Source organism: Entelurus aequoreus, linkage group LG07 (genome assembly GCF_033978785.1).
Source record: "Entelurus aequoreus isolate RoL-2023_Sb linkage group LG07, RoL_Eaeq_v1.1, whole genome shotgun sequence".
Taxonomy (NCBI): Eukaryota; Metazoa; Chordata; class Actinopteri; order Syngnathiformes; family Syngnathidae; genus Entelurus; species Entelurus aequoreus.
The window spans coordinates 69,020,007-69,039,742 of record NC_084737.1 but is presented as its reverse complement, the minus strand read 5'-3'; the positions used below and the strand labels follow the sequence as shown (position 1 = coordinate 69,039,742).

The window sequence follows — 19,736 nt, the reverse complement described above, 5'->3', positions numbered from 1 at the left end:
TGGTCGGTAGTAGTGGGTTTCAGTAGGCCTTTAAGCAATGCATACATAGGCGCCGATCTACATTTCTGCCAGTGGGTGCTCCGTGTTGTCCCGATACCAATATTTTGGTACCGGTACCAAAAGTATTTCGTTACTTTTCTAAGTAAAGGGGACCACAAAAAATGTCATTATTGGCTTTATTTTAACAAAAAAATATTACGGTATATTCAACGTCTGTTTCTTATTGCAATTTTGTCCTTAAATAAAATAGTGAACATACAAGACAACTAGTCTTTTAGTAGTAAGTAAACAAACAAAGGCTCTTAATTTATTTTCTGACATATGCAGTAACATATTGTTCATGTTGAAGGCCTACTGAAATGAGATTTTCTTATTAAAACGGGGATAGCAGGTCCATTCTATGTGTCATACTTGATCATTTCGCGATATTGCCATATTTTTGCTGAAAGGATTTAGTAGAGAACATTGACGATAAAGTTTGCAACTTTTGGTCGCTGATAAAAAAAAGCCTTGCCTGTACCGGAAGTAGCGTGACGTCACAGGTTGTGGAGCTCCTCACATCTGCACATTGTTTACAATCATGGCCACCAGCAGCGAGAGCGATTCGGACCGAGAAAGTGACGATTACCCCATTAATTTGAGCGAGGATGAAAGATTTGTGGATGAGGAAAGTGAGAGTGAAGGATTAGAGGGCAGTGGAAACGATTCAGATAGGGAAGATGCTGTGAGAGGCTGGTGGGACCTGATATTCAGCTGGGAATGACTAAAACAGTAAATAAACACAAGACATATATATACTCTATTAGCCACAACACAACCAGGCTTATATTTAATATGCCACATAACAAACACCTCCCCCCTCCCGTCCATATAACCCGCCAATACAAATCAAACACCCGCACAACACACTCAATCCCACAGCCCAAAGTACCGTTCACTTCCACAAAGTTCATACAGCACATATATTTCCCCAAAGTCACGTACCTGACATGCACATAGCGGCACACACGTACGGGCAAGCGATCAAATGTTTGGAAGCCTCAGCTGCGTACTCACGGTAGCGCGTATCCAACTCAAAGTCCTCCTGGTAAGAGTCTCTGTTGTCCCAGTTCTCTACGTGTTTGTGTTGCTGCAGCCGGCCGCTAATACACCGCTTCCCACCTACAGCTTTCTTCTTTGCGGTCTTCATTGTTCATTAAACAAATTGCAAAAGATTCACCAACACAGATGTCCAGAAGCGGGGATAGAACCTGGAACCCTGAAGTTGCTGGCACGGCCGCTCTACCAATCGAGCTACTCCGCTCCGCTTCTTCCTACGCCTTTTCGAACATGTTGAATAGAGAAACTGGAAATTGTGATATATCATGTCATATGCATGCATGTTCGAAATAACCACTAACTCAACTCAACTCAAAAATAAACAGTATACAAAGGCTCACCACATCGCAATTTCAAAAATAAATATATTTTTCAATTTCTTAAAAGCATATTCAAAAATTATTTGGATCTATATCAAGCATTTTCAATACTAAAAATGGCTAAAAATAAATTGTATTTGCATCATCACGGTAACAGGGTCCTAAGTTTGATTACCATTGACTTTTTGCATGTTCTCCGCGGGTTATGCGTGGGTTCTCTCCAGGAACTCCGGCTTCCTCCAAACTTCCTTCCTCCCGCAACCCTAAAAGGGACAAGCGATTAAAAAAAAAGATCAATCGAGGGTATTGGCCACTAAAGGAGACCAAACCAATCAGAATTTGCTGTTCAGTATTGTGGCCACTGATTTGCTCAGCTTGAGGCAACATTACAGTCGTAAATGGTCTTGCAAATATATGTCTGCCATTTAATCAACGTTTTGTTCTCCTCCTCTGCTAGCCCGGTATGGCTATGGCGCAACACTTCCTGCTTCCTGCTAAATTGAAACTTGTGAATGGATGCTCACTTTGGAATGACACGTGAGTATCCAATCACAGTCTCGTTAACATCAGGGTACTTAGATAGGCTACTGTCAACAACTTGTGATCTGATTGGCTATCACAACTGTCTATCAACTGTATGTGTTCCCAAATTCAACCGCTAAAGGTCCTGGTGAGTATCCAATCACAGGACGTGTAAACGTCACGTTCAACGTGAGGCCATCTAGAGGGCCTTACTGACAACAACTCGTGATCTGATTGGCTATCGCAATTGTCTATCAACTCTATGTCCCCGTGCACGGACGCCCGCATTGTTGATTCTGAAGGCCCCAGGCAGATTTCGTACAGCATGGCAACATAAGCTATCTGAATTCTGATTGCATACAAACTGTAATCTAAAAACAACAACACTGGAACGAGCATAATATGACATGAAGGGAATATGAATACTTTTAGATATTTAAGGAAAGTAAATAAAAAAATAATTGTATCTTTAATTATGATCATGATTTCTGGTTATGTCAGGCCAGCAGAGAAGGCCTTGCTGGCCCTGACGGCACACCACTGACTACTAGTAGTAGTCAAACTCACAGTATGAATAGAATAACAAAATATGTAACAGGCAGGTAAACACACAACACAATCAACTACCATTAATTGTGTACACTAACAAACGACCAAGCAATAACAACAAACAAGTACAGTACTGTCCATCCATCCATCCAGCCATTTTCAACAGTTTGTCCCTTTCGGGGTTACGGGTGGTCGCTGGAGCCTATCTCAGCTGCATTCGGGCGGTAAGCGGGGTACACCCTGGACAAGTCGCCACCTCATCGCAGGGCCAACACCATACTTGCCAACCTTGAGACCTCCGATTCCGGGAGGTGGGGCGTGGTATGGAGGGCATGGTTGGGGGCGTGGTTAAGAGGGGAGGAGTATATTAACAGCTATAATTCACCAACTTGAGTATTTCATATATATATATATATATATATATATATATATATATATATATATATATATATATATATTTATTTTATTATACATATAAATAAAAGAAATACTTGAATTTCAGTGTTCCGGAGGCTATCCAGTAGATGGCAGTATTGTCCTGTTTAAGAGTGTCACAACATTGCTGTTTACGGCAGACAAACTGCTTTACAGTAGACGAAAACGTGACTGCTGTTGTTGTGTGTTGTTACCGCGCTGGGAGGACGTTAATGAAACTTCCTAAAAATAAACCCACATAAGAAACCAAGAACTCGCCCTCGATCATTCTACAGTTATAACGTGATTGGGCAGGCACTCTGTTTATATTGTGGGAAAGCGGACGTGAAAACAGGCTGTCCCCACTCAGGTCCGCATTGAGCTGGAGGAGGCGTGGCCTCCAGCTCCGGCTGAATTCCGGGAGTTTATCGGGAGAAAATTTATTTCGGGAGGTTATCGGGAGAGGCGCTGAATTTTGGGAGTCTCCCGGTAAAACCGGGAGGGTTGGCAAGTATGGCCAACACAGATAGACAGACAACATTCACACACTAGGGCGAATTTAGTGTTGCCAATCAACCTATCCCCAGGTACATGTCTTTGTTAAAGTTAAGTTAAAGTACCAATGATTGTCACACACACACTAGGTGTGGTGAAATTTGTCCTCTGCATTTGACCCATCCCCTTGATCACCCCCTGGGAGGTGAGGGGAGCAGTGGGCAGCAGCATAGCCGCGCCCGGGAATCATTTTTGGTGATTTAACCCCCAATTCCAACCCTTGATGCTGAGTGCCAAGCAGGGAGGTAATGGGTCCCATTTTTATAGTCTTTGGTATGACCCGGCCGGGATTTAAACTCACAACCTACCGATCTCAGGGCGGACACTCTAACCACTAGGCCACTGAGTAGGTTTGGAGGAGGGAGGAAGCCGGAGTACCCAGAGGGAACCCACGCAGTCACAAGGAGAACATGCAAACTCCACACAGAAAGATCCCGAGCGCAGGATCGAACCCAGGACCTTTCGTATTGTGAGGCAGACGCACCAACCCCTCTTCCACCGTGCTGCCCTACATTACTGTCCTCTGAAAACAAACCAACACACAGCTATTATTGTCCAAATAGCTGGCAACCCATGTGAGAAAACCTCAAAAGGGACCTATAATGATTATAATCTACATTAAACACACATCTTCGAGGTCTAGATAATATGTATGTGTTGGTGAACATTTTGAAAATGATTGAAATCAATTTAATCCATGATTGGCCTTCCCAAAACACTACAATTTTGGCATGCTTTTAAAAGGAAAAACAATGTTTTAGACAGTGTGTATTCTACGAAAAAATGCTACAGCCTGTACTTCAAATAACTACAGTAGTTTTATAAAATAATGTAATTATATTGTACAGCATTTACCTCGGGGACCGGACTGATGCGTTGTCTCCTTTTGGCTGCTTCTCTGTCCAGTGTTGCCAAGTCCACTTATTATCTGCTTATTATAAGCTACTTGTTGTCATGGAGCTCATTGCTCGTTTCTCTCGTGACATCTGGTAGGGCTATCTCCGTTGTGTAACAATAGGAACTAGGTAATTGCTGTTTATTTCTTAAATGGATGTATTTGAGTGATGTTGGCAACAAGCAATATTCATATATGTGTGTCAAAGGTAATTCTCGACCGTCCAGATGATTGACTCAGGGCTAGTCATAAGAAATTGAAATACGTCAAACAAAGCATCTGCAGCTTCTCAATATTTTTTATGGGTTAATGTTAATCGTTTGAACTAGAGATGTCCGATAATATCGGACTGCCGATATTATCGGCCAATAAATGCTTTAAAATGTAATAGCGGAAATTATCGGTATCCGTCTCAAAAAGTAAAATGTATGAATTTTTCAAACGCAGCTGTACGGAGTGGTACACGGATGTAGGGAGAAGTACAGAGCAATTGCGTCTCCCAGTCATACTTGCCAACCCTCCCAGGAGACTCCCGAATTTCAGTGCCCCTCCCAAAAATCTCCCAGGGCAACCATTCTCCCGAATTTCTCCCAGACAACAATATTGGAGGCGTGCCTGAAAGACACTGCCTTTGCGTGCCTGCCCAATCACATAAGATCTTCGGTTTTTTACACAGACACAAGTGAATGCAATGCATACTTGGTCAACAGCCATACAAGTCACACTGAGGGTGACCGTATAAACAACTTTAACATTGTTACAAATATATGCCACACTGTGAACCCACACCAAACAAGAATGACAAACACATTTCGGGAGAACATCCGCACCGTAACACAACATAAACACAACAGAACAAATACCCAGAACCCCTTGCAGCACTAACTCTTCCGGGACGCTACAATATACAACCCCTGCTACCCCCTAACCCCCCAACTCAACCCCCCCCCCAACCCCGCCCACCTCAACATCCTCATGCTCTCCCAGGGAGAGCATGTCCCAAATTCCAAGCTGCTGTTTTGAAGCATGTTAAAAAAAATAATGCATTTTGTGACTTCAATAATAAATATGGCAGTGCCATGTTGGCATTTTTTACCATAACTTGAGTTGATTTATTTTGGAAAACCTTGTTACATTGTTTAATGCATCCAGCGGGCAATCACAACAAAATTAGGCATAATAATGTATAATGGCGATGTTATTGAAGAGATCTCAGGACCATTAATGTATATTAGTAACCTATCATTTCAAACAGGTACATTTCCAAACAAAATGAAAATAGCTAAAGTTGCACCAATTTATAAAACTGGAGACAAACATCAATTTACAAATTATAGACCTGTTTCTCTACTTCCACAATTTTCTAAAATCATTGAAAAACTGTTCAATAACAGATTAGAAAGTTTCATAAATAAAAATAGAATACTCGAAGAGAACCAATATGGATACAGAGCTAATGTTTCAACTTCAATGGCTTTAATTGAAATTACAGAAGAAATTACCAATGCAATAGATAGTAAAAAATGTGCGGCAGCGGTTTTTATGGATCTAACTAAAGCATTTGACACAATTAATCACAATATTTTAATCAAAAAACTAGAACGATATGGCATCAGAGGGTTAGTCTTAAACTGGATAACAAGTTATCTAACGAACAGGAAACAATACGTGAAGCTAGGCGAACACACGTCTACAACGCTAAATATATCCTGTGGTGTACCTCAGGCATCAATACTAGGACCTAAATTATTCAATCTCTATATAAATGACATTTGTAAAGTTACAAAAGATTTAAAGTTAGTATTATTTGCGGATGATACAACAGCGTTTTGTTCAGGAGAGAACACACAGGAGATAATACAAATAATAACAAAATAAATTAATAAATTAAAAAGATGGTTTGACAAAAACAGACTATTGTTGAATCTTAGTAAAACTAAAATAATGCTATTTGGTAACAGTAGAGGAGAAAGTCTAACACAAATACAAATAGACGGAACAGAAATTGAAAGAGTAAATGAAACCAAATTTCTAGGTAAAATAATTGATGATAAATTGAACTGGAAATCTCACGTAAAAAATATACAACATAAAGTTGCAAGAAACACGTCAATAATGAATAAAGCAAAACATGTTCTAGACCAAAAATCCCTTCATATTCTCTACTGCTCGCTAGTGTTACCATATCTGAGCGACTGTGTAGAAATATGGGGAAATAATTACAAAAGTACACTTCATTCATTAACGGTGCTACAAAAAAGATCAGTTAGAATAATACATCATGTTGGATATAGAGAACATACAAACCCTTTATTTATTGAATCAAAAATACTGAAATTCCACGACATAGTGAATTTGCAAACAGCTAAAATTATGCACAAAGCAAACTATAACCTGCTACCCAAGAATATACAACAATTCTTCTCAAAAAAAGAGGAGAAATATAATCTTAGAGAAAAACGTAATTTAAAACATTTGTATGCACGTACAGCACTTAAGACCTTCAGTATATCAGTATGTGGAATTCAATTATGGAATGGATTAAGCAAATCAATCAAACAATGTACTAATATGATCCACTTCAAGAAACTCTTCAAACTTAAAGTGTTTACAAAGTACAAAGAGGAAGAACCATGACAAACATTCTCAATTTATTTCATCCATCCATTCATTCATTCTTAAAGTAATCTTACTTATCTCATCATATGAAATATGACTTACTTCACCAATTATTATTATTAAATTCTTACTATTATTTATTTATTTATTTTTATTGTGATTACTTATGGAGTTTATTGTGAATAAATTGTGAACAGGAAGTGAACAAAAAGTTTTAGCAACTGTTATGTCAAGAAAAGGGGTAGGATTAAATAAGCTCTGCTTCTTCCTACTCCTTTTCGAACATGTTGAAAAGAGAAACTGGAAATTGTGATGTATCATGTTGTATGCTTGCATGTTCGAAATAAACTCAAACTCAAAGTGTTAATTCCACGACTGTATATATCGGTATCGGTTGATATCGGAATCTGTAATTAAGAGTTGGACAATATCGGAATATCGGATATCGGCAAAAAAGCCATTATCGGACATCTCTAGTTTGAATGTTTGTGGCTGCATGCCGCGGTGACTGACTGCAGCTTGTGTGATACAAACTGACGTTATGGTGGCGTAGGACATATTTCTAATTGTTTGTTTCTCTGAACTGGTCTTCTGCTTCCACTCCTTTGCACAAACTTTCTTAGTTCCGATGGTTGGAGGGCAAGATTGTGTCGATCTCTGACCGCCAACACGTTAAGTTAAGGTACTCATAAGCTGAGGTACCACTGTATTTTGTATTCAGTCATGTGACTTTTTCAGACATGTTTACTTCCCGTGAACGAAGTGGTGGTCAACCAAACCAATAGGGCTATCGTGTTGCAAACAGCATGCAAATTATCTGAGAACGCAAGGGGCATAGATCTTACGGCTAAAAGAAGATACAAGCAACAAATCAAACTGTGCATTATAATCTATCCCTATACATTTAAAAAGAAGATTAGTTGAGTGATCTCAAGGATTACCAATCAGTCCCATCTGGTGCTCCAGACGTCATTCATTCTACAAGGCAAAACAGATGAAAGCTTGGAAAAGCACGGAGGTCTACAACTTCTTTGTGTGTGGCTGGGTCAAGGAAATTGGTATCAAGACTCTCTCGGATAATTCATGCATCGTTTTTGCTCGGGTAAGGCTGCATTTCATGATTTGAAGGGCAACTGCATTTTTTTCACAAGCATTATGAGAGACAAGAACACATGTCTATGCTTTGGGGGAGATTTGAACGATGATAAAAAAACACTTTACCATTAACGTTTTATATTCACCCTGCAAGTAAATATATAATGTAGTGACAGACACGTTCATAACAATATGTTATAAGTACAATATTTACGATATTTTGGTCATTTTTAGCAATACCGGAATTTCTTTCTTCTGCACATTTATTTTTGTTTCCATTTCTGCGCACTTCCGACTTCCGGCAACACATGTGTGTGCATACTTTCGAAAACAAACGCCAGCGTGTTCTAATCATGGCAGACTTGGTAATAGACAGCAAAGACGACTATTGTTTGGACAAATGAGGATTCACAACCTTATCGTTTGAAGCTGAATATACAGAGGATGAACTGCTGCTTATAGAAGCGAGCACGAACAAAAGGTGAATCATTGGAGCAGACGTAAACTGAGAGAGTGAATGCAGTCACGCTGCAAATGTGGAACTTTGAGCCAAGCTATGCCGATATAAATGGATTGCGTTCCCAAATCAACTGGAAACCTGCTTGACCAAACGAGCAACTGTTGCTCGAGTAAGTCACTATAATACTAATCATGATACAAGCACATCACTGTACACCTACAGTACAGATGCTGTCAAACTAGCTGTGTACAAGCAAAACATGAACTAATAATTCACAGATACTACAATATGATTGTTTGTGTTTTTCAATCAGTACTGGTGTCTTATCATATTTTGAGCATTACAAACTTAAAAGTCATTCAGTTGTTGACTGAAGCTTATGGCTAATGCCGTAGCATGGCGATGTATTATTACACTTGCAAAACAGTTCCTCAGTGTTTGCTCTTACAATAACAATGTGGCTACAGCTTGGTTATTACACAGGTTACCGAACGTAAATGAAGTATTGTTGGCGGTTTTTAGATGCGTTTATCAAGTGATTTAGAGGCAGAATGGATTTTTCCTATTAGCTGCATTGCAAGCTACCTAAAATGTTACATACTAACATACAAGTTAGTATGCAAAAAAAAAAAAAAAACCTTTTGCCTTTTTGTCTCTCATTAGGATTGTGAACATTAGGCAAAATAAAAAATATAAAAAAGTGCAGTTCCCCTTAAAGTTTGCGTCTTGCGAGGACCCGTCCTTGCAAACAAACTGCGAGTAGCAGTCGATAGACATTTTCATTGTTTTTCATTTTCTCATTATGTTAATTGTTAATTACTCAAATTGGTGACACCCAAAAAGACAGGGAAGTGATCACAGCTCACTGTAACCGTTTTGGCCATGTTGCCTTGTTGTTGCACGTTGTGTCATGAGTACGCTTGATTTTCCCTGTAGTTATCAAAATATAACTGTCAGGTTCGGTCTGTCTTGAACCCCAAAATGCAGAGATGGCAGGCGTAGCGCAGGTAAACATGACTTTAATGCCAAAAGGAAATAGTGCAACTGGGAAGTGCACATGCAGGGAACATTGAAACAGGAAACAATCATCGAGCCCCGGCTGGAGGGCGAGGCAGGCATAAATAGCAGCCTGATTGGCAACTCCAACCAGGTGTGCCAGTGCTGCCAATCAGGGACAGGTGAGGAAAACAAGCGCTCAGGGAGATATACAGGAAGTGGAACAAAAATAAAGCGCTGACAGGAAATAAACACAAACTAAAGAAACTGTCACAACTCTGTACAACACAGTTTGAGAGGAACCCAAGGATGCAGACAAAAGGTGAGTTTAACAGTTCTTTACTGAAGTAATACTCACAAAAAGGTGCTCCTCACTGGAGGGAACAAAAGGCGACGGTGCAAAAAGGAGAACTCAAAATGGGCACCGTGGAGAAAACAAAAACTAATATATAAAAATAGAACAAACTTGGGTCGCAGTTGCAAGACGTGCTACCGCCGACGTAGACACCAAGCTGGATGGCACCGGGAGTGGCAGGAATGACAAGCTGCAAGAAACACGAAGCATGGAAGCCATCAGAAGTGGAGAGCCGAGGAGTGGAATCACCAAGTGCCATCCAGCTGCCAAGGTGTTGCTTAAATAGCATCAGGGTAAATTGGGGGCAGCTGTGCACGTCTCACAACTCCGCCCACAATGGGAACACAGGAACTCTCTAAGGGGAAGGAGAAATGAAGTTAAGGTCAACAAGGTCAACTGCACCAACAAAGGAAAACTGAATACAAACCACAAGGTGGCAGTAGGTGGTGACAGAAACATAACAAAACGTGAATGTGACAGATCGTTACAATAACTATAAATCCCAGCGCTGTGTATTTGTTGAAAGATTAATTTTATATTTGCTATCTTTGGTAAAAGCTTAACTGTGATCACTGCAAACGAGTGCATTCTTCGACTTTGCTCCTTGGACTGGAGAACTATATTCAAGAACCAGTTTTCTTGTGACCATTTTGTAAAATCTTGCACTTTCTCCCTTCTTGATTACCTTTTGAGGAACTCTGAATAAACTGTTATGCTTTTTGTGATTTGAACTGTTTCAACAGCCTCAAACAACACAAGCATAGGGCATTTTTCCTTGAGAAATGCAAAATGCTGATCAGAATGTTTTGACAACAGATGCTTGCTGATCCCCACTTTGAGTCTTGCAAATTTAATGAGCCGAATATGACAACAGGTGAATTGAAAGAATATCTTGAAAACAAACATTACTCCTCTTTTTTCTTCCAGACATGGTCAACATAAAGTACACTCTCAAAACGAAACGTGAAAAAATCTGCTTTTATCAACATTTATGTCACTGCAGGTTGCACTTATGTGTTCTGCCACGATTAGATGAAAATAAGACTTTCTTGTACCGTCTCTTGTTTCTTCAAACCAAGTAGAAATGTAATCATCAGAGTTTAGCGGCTATTTCAACTTCGTACTTATTAAGCGTATACTAGGATGCCCACATACCGTAGGTTTACGACCGTCAATCTGTGATATCACAAATGGCCCACCATTTAAAAAACACTGCAAACACAGCATTCAGAGGAATCCAAAATTGCATGCCGTCACGTCGGGGTCGCATGTTACTGCGTGGTCGTTCTCCCAGGATGCAGACGGAAAACTCTGGACGAAGCCTGCAGGTAAGAATTTGATTTATTGTCCATAAATCATTCAATTGAATACAAAAATACAGGAAACAAACAAAAGGGATGCCTGCCGATCGCACGGGAAGCTAAGACAAAAACTTAGCACAGTATTCTTCAGCAAGGAAACAAGAAATAAACCTACGTAGCTGTTGTATACAGCAAACAAGGAAGCCAGACAGTGTGTGGCGAACAACGTGAATAAGTAGCTCTCTGATTAGTGCCTGGCAGCAGGTGAGCGTGCCGAACACTAATCAGAGGCAGGTGAAACTAATCAGCACCCATGGCACACAAGCCCAGGGGTGCTGAAAACAACGGATCATGACACATGCATGCTCACACCCAAATGCATGACCCTTATGATTTGATGCGTTGGTATTATTTAACGTGATTTTCCAACATTTTATCAATAGTTATCAGAAACGTGGAATATCATCATGATGTCATCATGGTGCCGGGGTATGTGAAACACTATGCGCTCCTTCAACTTTCCTCCGATTTAGGGTGCCCCACAGATCCACTGGGTTCAGGTCTGGAGACATTCTTGGCCATTCAGGCATTTTCATCTTTATCTCAGGGTTGTGTTTGAACTTGTTGTCATGTTGAAAAACATGGTCCAGTTTGTAGGTAAACCGGAACGATTTTTTTTTAATGTGTTTGTTTCCAGACATTTTCAGAGGTAAATGCAGCAAAAAGAAAACCAGCATTGAGGTTGAGCAGTCAGTACTCTCACTGTTGTGATGGCGCCGACGTCAAAGTGGAGATGATCAAGACATTACTTTCTGAAAGAGACTTATTAAGTTGTTTAAAAACACAGCATGGATGATACGGATAGTGCACCTCTTAAGTGCACTTCTTGTTTGATGCTCCCCAGTTATCTCTCCCCTTTATCTTCCCACGCGCACAAACACTAACAGATGCAGCCTTTGAGTCTACTTTGAGGAGATGCTGGTCAATGCAGTCAAACTGGGAAAAGAGGGAGTCATTTTGGCTAACTCAACATGCCTCACTGTGCATTATTCATTTGAGAAAATAGAGAAAGTCGCAAGTGCTGCCACAGCAGAGGTGTCTTGGAGACAAATAACATTAAAGCTGAAACCAAATAACTCAGTAAATCTCGGTACTGCAGTACGGTAGCTCTAAACCTAGTGCAGGTATTAAGACAAAGAAAAGCCTGCAGGTCCTGTAAATGAACAAGCTTGAAGACCTTACCTAAGCAAACATTTCTTCCAATGTTAATAACTAAGGTGGACTCAATTGAGCATGCAAAGACATGGACAATTGCTTGCATGGGAAAATCACACGCTCTGTATCACAGAAAGACTAAGGTAAACTTTCCCAAAGAGCAATCCACAATGATCCTCCAAACCAAATAATACAAAAAGCTGATTTGAATTGTCCAAAAATTGAAGTCGAAACATAAAAACATGGCAATCAAATAGGTCCTAGACATAGTGCAACAGTATGTTGGTGTTGATCGAGACTTTGTATAAGTACAATACAATGCAATAATTACACATGCCGCTGATTCCTGTCACATACAAATAGTTAAAACACTTAAGGGCATGCATTTACATACAGTTGACTGACTATTCACAGACAGACACACAATGCTCAACAAAGATGCCATTACGTTATTGCTCTCTGCTGACGGATGTGTCACATGATGAAACCTGCAGCATTTCTCTGCACCAATAATATACTCTTATAATATCTGCACTTGGCATAATTGAAATTCTAATACCTGCAGGGGATTTTTGCATGCAGGTTTTGATTTGACTGCGTCACACTGACAGCTCCACGTGTTGCCCTGGATACATTGAGACAGCTGCTTACACTGCAATGCACATACCTTTGCAATTTATTTGGAATGTATCATTTCTGGCACCAGCATCCCTTTTGATCAGAGTACTTCTGACAAAAATTAATCCAGCTCATCTGGCATGATATGTGCTATGTTGAATTAGGAGCAGTATTTCACCTGGCCCAAAAACACTCTGCTGCGAATCATTTATAATATGTTATAGGTAAACATTAATAAAGGCTTTGTGCAGTCACTTTCCTGTGATTGCAGGCAATGACTTTACGGGTTCTAGGCAATGAGTTCATGACATTTGAAATGGCAAGAACTGATTAATCTTGAAGTACTCTGGGTTGTAGCCTTCTGTTAGAGGAACATCTACTTCTATTTCATGGTTCAATAGTTTAGCTTTTTTGCTGTTAGCAGACAGACTGGCTCAAGGTTAAATGCTTGGGTAGAACGGTCATTAGTGTGCAGCAAGTGAAGGCTGGTGCTAAAAGGATAACAAAAAAACGTCTTGATTTTCTGATAGTTATCTCACACTCACAGACACAATTTGGCCTGTGGAAACGTCGGTTTAAAGTCAATATAAATCGGCTCACACTCTTATTACGCAGATCCAACTAAAAGCGATAAACCTTTTATTTTCATAAATGGACTTCCAATTTAATGCATCAATGAAACGGTGAGGCCCTACAGTATTATTGCATGATATCATTAATTCCATTTTTCATTGTATTGATGTGTACTACTTTCGGGTAAGGTAAAGCTCTCACTCAAATTATGTTTCTATCCAGTAAGTCTCTATTTGCAAATACATTATACAGCATACTTGCCAACCTTGAGACCTATGATTTCAGGAGGTGGGGTCGGGGGGCGTGGTTGGGGGTGGGGCGGGGGCGTGGTTGGGGGCAGGGAGCGTGGTTGGGGGCGTGGTTAAGAGGGGAGGAGTATATTTACAGCTAGAATTCACCAAGTCAAGTATCCATCCATCCATCCAACCATCCATCTTCTTCCGCTTATCTGAGGTCGGGTCGCGGGGGCAGCAGCCTAAGCAGGGAAGCCCAGACTTTCCTCTCCCCAGCCACTTCGTCCAGCTCCTCCCGGGGGATCCGGAGGCGTTCCCAGGCCAGCCGGGAGACATAGTCTTCCCAACGTGTCCTGGGTCTTCCCCGTGGCCTCCTACCGGTTGGACGTGCCCTAAACACCTCCCGAGGGAGGCGTTCGGGTGGCATCCTGACCAGATGCCCGAACCACCTCATCTGGCTCCTCTCGATGTGGAGGAGCAGTGGCTTTACTTTGAGCTCCCCCCGGATGGCAGAGCTTCTCACCCTATCTCTAAGGGAGAGCCCCGCCACCCGGCGGAGGAAACTCATTTCGGCCGCCTGTACCCGTGATCTTGTCCTTTCGGTCATAACCCAAAGCTCATGACCATAGGTGAGGACGGGAACGTAGATCGACCGGTAAATTGAGATCTTTGCCTTCCGGCTCAGCTCCTTCTTCACCACAACGGACCGATACAGCATCCGCATTACTGAAGACGCCGCACCGATCCGCCTGTCGATCTCACGATCCACTTTTCCCTCACTCGTGAACAAGACTCCGAGGTACTTGAACTCCTCCACTTGGGGCAGGGTCTCCTCCCCAACCCGAAGATGGCACTCCACCCTTTTCCAAGTCAAGTATTTCATACATATATATATATATATATATATATATATATATATATATATATATATATATATATATATATATATATATATATATATATATATATATATATATATATATATATATATATATCCAAACTGTGTTTAGATAATTGATACTTTAAACTTGCATAAATAAATCTTAAGGAATATAACATAACTTGGCTTCTGAGAGCTTCAAAATATAATGAATAAAATGCTAAAGTGGTTGATAAACGAGCAATTATTTTAATAATGAAATATGGTCATTTTAAATGAATTATTATGATCATTTAAAATTAATTATTTCAAATATGTTTATTTTAATGTATAATTCTATGGCTGGATGTAATAATGAGTCAGAAAAAATAAAAATAAAAATACAATTAATTGTGATGTTTTTAGCAAAATATAGTAAAAATTTATTTAGTCTTTTAAAAAAAAAATATATATATATTTATTTTTAGGTAAGATAAACATAGTAATACAATTTATCTGTAGTCTGGATGATTTAGTTCTTGTCCCCTTGTTGTCCTCCCGTCTCTTCCCCGAGGATGGCTCCATGAGCTGGGCAAACGCCTGGAGATGCCCTACGTCAACAAACACGGTCGGCGGCCCGTCGGTGCGCAGCTCTTACATCGCCGCCCTCTACTTCACCCTCAGCAGCCTGACCAGCGTCGGCTTTGGCAACGTCTGCGCCAACATGGAACGCCGAGAAGATCTTCTCCATCTGCACCATGCTCATCGGCGGTATGCCTGACGCCTCGTATGGAACAACGTGATTGGGCAGGCACGCTGTTTATATCGTGGGAAAGCGGACGTGAAAAAAGGCTGTCCTCACTCAGGTCCGCATGGAGCTGGAGGGGGCGTGGCCTCCAGCTCCGGCTGAAAATCGGGAGATTTTCGGGAGAATATTTGGAGAGGCACAACATTTCGGGAGTCTCCCGGAAAATTCGGGGGGTTTGGCAAGTATGTTAAACAGTGACGTTTAATAATGTAAGCAGTTATTTGTCAAAGTTGTTGACACCCATTAACTAATTGAGTCGCTATAACCTAGTATACACTGTTTTAAGATGTACTTCCAAAATGGCAGTCACGTACATTTCACTCTACCACATAAAACATAATAACAATATTGTAATTGAAATTAATTGATGTATGGCGGTTGCAAACAATCTCATTTCTGCAATAATTGCAGCTTTAAATTCTTTGGTGCATAATTTACAAAGGCATCTGGCCTCATTCAAAGTCCTGCTCTCAGCAGAAAGTTGCCGTTAGTTTGCACAAGGACATTCTTATCGGCCACAATGACTTCAGGCTGCCGGCACGCACCAAAGTCACAATGAAGTCTAACACTTTTTTTTTCTCCTACTAATCTGCTCTTTGAAACCCTTTGTTGCCCACACATCTATGCTAAACTGACCAAGATGTTTAACTAGGCGCCACACGATGGCTTACCACTGCTCCTTGAGAGGATGAGTTAGGTGCTCAGACCATTGTTGCTGCACAGTGGTACCTTCCGGGTTTACCTCGGTGCCCCACCTCACAGGTGTTATGGGATGCGGGCTGAGCATCCCCAACTCGTTCCAGTGGCCTAGTGGTTAGAGTGTCCGCCCTGAGATCGGTAGGTTGTGAGTTCAAACCCCGGCCGAGTCATACCAAAGACTATAAAAATGGGACCCATAACCTCCCTGCTTGGCACTCAGCATCAAGGGTTGGAATTGGGGGTTAAATCACCAAAATGATTCCCGGGCGCGGCACCGCTGCTGCCCACTGCTCCCCTCACCTCCCAGGGGGTGAACAAGGGGATGGGTCAAATGCAGTGAGGACAAATTTCACCATACCTAGTGTGTGTGTGACAATCATTGGTACTTTAACTTTGACTTAACTTAACTAAGTTACAATTAAAACATCCAGTGTCTAGGGATGGGCACCAAATTACGGTTCCATAATGGTGCTGGTGCTGACTTAAACAGTGGTACCTCGACCGAACAAAGAAACTATCAGTGCCCCGTTTTGGTGCTTAAAGGCCTACTGAAATCCACTACTATCGACCACGCAGTCTGATAGTTTATATATCAATGATGAAATCTTAACATTGCAACACATGCCAATACGGCCGGGTTAACTTATAAAGTGCAATTTTAAATTTCCCGCGAAACTTCCGGTTGAAAACGTCTATGTATGATGACGTTTGGGCGTGACGTCGATGGTTGAAGCGGAAGCATTGGGACACATTGTATCACAATACAAACAGCTCTGTTTTCATTGCAAAATTCCACAGTATTCTGGACATCTGTGTTGGTGAATCTTTTGCAATTTGTTTAATGAACAATGGAGACTGCAAAGAAGAAAGCTGTAGGTGGGATCGGTGTATTAGCGGCTGGCTGCAGCAACACAACCAGGAGGACTTTGACTTGGATAGCAGACGCGCTATCCGACGCTAGCCGCCGACCGCATCGATGATTGGGTGAAGTCCTTCGTCGCGCTGTCGATCGCTGGAACGCAGGTGAGCCGGGTTTTGATGAGCAGATGAGGGCTGGCGTAAGTGGAGCGCTAATGTTTTTATCATACCTCTGACGAGGTCCCGTAGCTAAGTTAGCTTCAATGGCGTGGTTAGCAACAGCATTGCTAGGCTTCGACAGGCGGCACAGCATTAACCGTGTGGTTACAGGTCCAGTGTTTGGTTCGGTGTCTCCTGATAGTAGTATTGTTGATCTTCTGTCTATCCTTCCAGTCAGGGGCTTATTTCTTTTGTTTCTATCTGCATTTAAGCATGATGCTATCACGTTAGCGCCGTAGCTAAAGTGCTTCACCGATGTGTTGTCGTGGAGATAAAAGTCACTGTGAATGTCCATTTCGCGTTCTCGACTCTCATTTTCAAGAGGATATAGTATCCGAGGTGGTTTAAAATACAAATCCGTGATCCACAATAGAAAAAGGAGAAAGTGTGGAATCCAATGAGCCCTTTTACCTAAGTTACGGTCAGAGCGAAAAAAGATACGTCCTGCACTGCACTCTAGTCCTTCACTCTCACGTTCCTCATCCACGAATATTTCATCCTCGCTCAAATTAATGGGGTAATTGTCGCTTTCTCGGTCTGAATCGCTCTCGCTGCTGGTGTAAACAATGGGGAAATGTGAGGAGCCCTTCAACCTGCAACGTCACGCTACTTCCGGTACAGGCAAGGCTTTTTTTTATCAGTGACCAAAAGTTGCGAACTTTATCGTCGATGTTCTGTACTAAACCCTTTCAGCAAAAATATGGCAATATCGCAAAATGATCAACTATGACACATAGAATGGATCTGCTATCCACGTTTAAATAAAAAAAAATCATTTCAGTAGGCCTTTAATGAATGCACACTCAGCCACTTGCAACAAGTGCTTGGCTATGATATTGTAACATCTTGTAAGTGATGTAGTATCCCGACAGAATCACAGAGTCTGACACTCTTTTTAAACTTTGACGACCTTAACAACAACCCTCATAACACTGCTAGCGCCTCAGCGCAAGACTAGCCTGTAGCCACAACAACAACACAGCAATTCCTTATTATGTTCTAAAGACGTTTACAGCGAGCAAAGTTGCATACAAGAACTCTCGGAATTATGAGTACCAAAATGTATTTCGATACTTTTCGGTACTTTTCTAAATAAAGGGAACCACAAAAAATGGCATTATTGGCTTTATTTCAACAAAAAATCTTACCGTACATTAAACATTTCTTATTGCAATTTTGTCCTTAAATAAACTAGTGAACATAAAAGACAACTTTTCTTTTATTAGTAAGGCTCCTAATTTAGCTGCTGACATATGCAGTAACATATTGTGTCATTTTCTATTCTATTATTTTGTCAAAATTACAAAGGGCGAGAAGTAGAAAATTAATTATTAATCTACGTGTTCATTTACTGTTAATATCTGGTTATTTTCCGTTTTAACATGTTCTATTTACAGTTCTGTTAAAATGTAATAATCACTTATTCTTCTGTTGTTTGGATGCTTTACATTAGTTTTGGATGATACCACAAATTTGGGTATCAATCCGATACCAAGTCATTACAGGATCATACATTGGTCATATTCAAAGTCCTCATGTGTCCAGGGACATATTTCCTGAGTTTATAAACATAATATACAGTTTAAAAAAACGAAAACAGATTTTGTGATGCTAAAAAATATTGATGTAATCATAGAAGTATCGACTGGATACGCTCCTGTACTTGGTATCATTACAGTGAATGTCAGGTGTAGATCCACCCGTTTGTTTACATTGTGACGCCGGTGAGCTAAGGGAGACCGGTACTTTTTAGAGGCGGTATAGTACTGAATATGATTTATTATTATCGCGGTACTATTCTAGTGCCGGTATTAAAACTCAAATAGTTTTTTGCACATCCTCCCTGTTGTGTATTGATGCAGTAATTATGATAATTTGTAATTTATTATTTACTTATTTATCATTCTATATCAGGACTATTCAACTGGCATAGCTTTTAATTTGGCCTGCCGAACAACACCCAAACAAGCTTGATGAAACCATTCAAAACAAGGTTGCTCATGTATGCAGTACTCCCGCCACCCCGCAGGGGGCAACAGCAAAGCAATTGTGTCACATTGAAGCAGCAGTGGGTGACTACAAGAAGATGGCACTATGGATCCTGAAGAAAAAAAAAAAAAAAAAATCACGAAAATCTATTTATCATGGACAACAAAGTATAAATGCGTAAAATTGCTGACTTTGTGAAGTAAATTATATTTGTGGTCATGTTTTTTTGGCTGTTTAACTCTGGCGATCAAAACTGGTTAAATACCTGTGGCGTTGAATTTGACCACCAGAGGGAGATGAAGTTGCACCTTAGGTTTAATTATGTTGAGCCACGTGTGCAATTTTTGCTGTGTGTATTAACACGAAATGGACATTATTTATATAAAATACGCAATGGACGTTATACTTTTGTAATGTTTATATATTCAGTCTTACAAACCTAAATAAAGGAAGACATACAAAGAAATAAAACTGAGAAAGAAATAT

General features: G+C 40.6%; 1 protein-coding gene across 6 annotated transcripts in view; it reads right to left on the bottom strand.

Moving 5' to 3' along the window:
- The window catches only part of cntn3a.1 (contactin 3a, tandem duplicate 1), a 213,963-nt gene extending 203,840 nt beyond the window's left edge, over window positions 1–10,123 (bottom strand). For 2 of the 6 annotated variants that reach the window (XM_062054358.1, XM_062054359.1), the window contains exons 1-2: window positions 9,990–10,123; window positions 1,594–1,681 (exon numbers count right to left, since the gene is read on the bottom strand). The gene's annotated coding sequence lies outside the window, so the exon portion shown is untranslated. Of the gene's footprint in view, window positions 1–1,593; window positions 1,682–9,881 lie in introns of all 6 variants that reach the window. The other 4 variants (XM_062054356.1, XM_062054354.1, XM_062054360.1 and 1 more) reach the window with 3 other exon arrangements.
- Window positions 10,124–19,736: the final 9,613 nt, after the last annotated feature.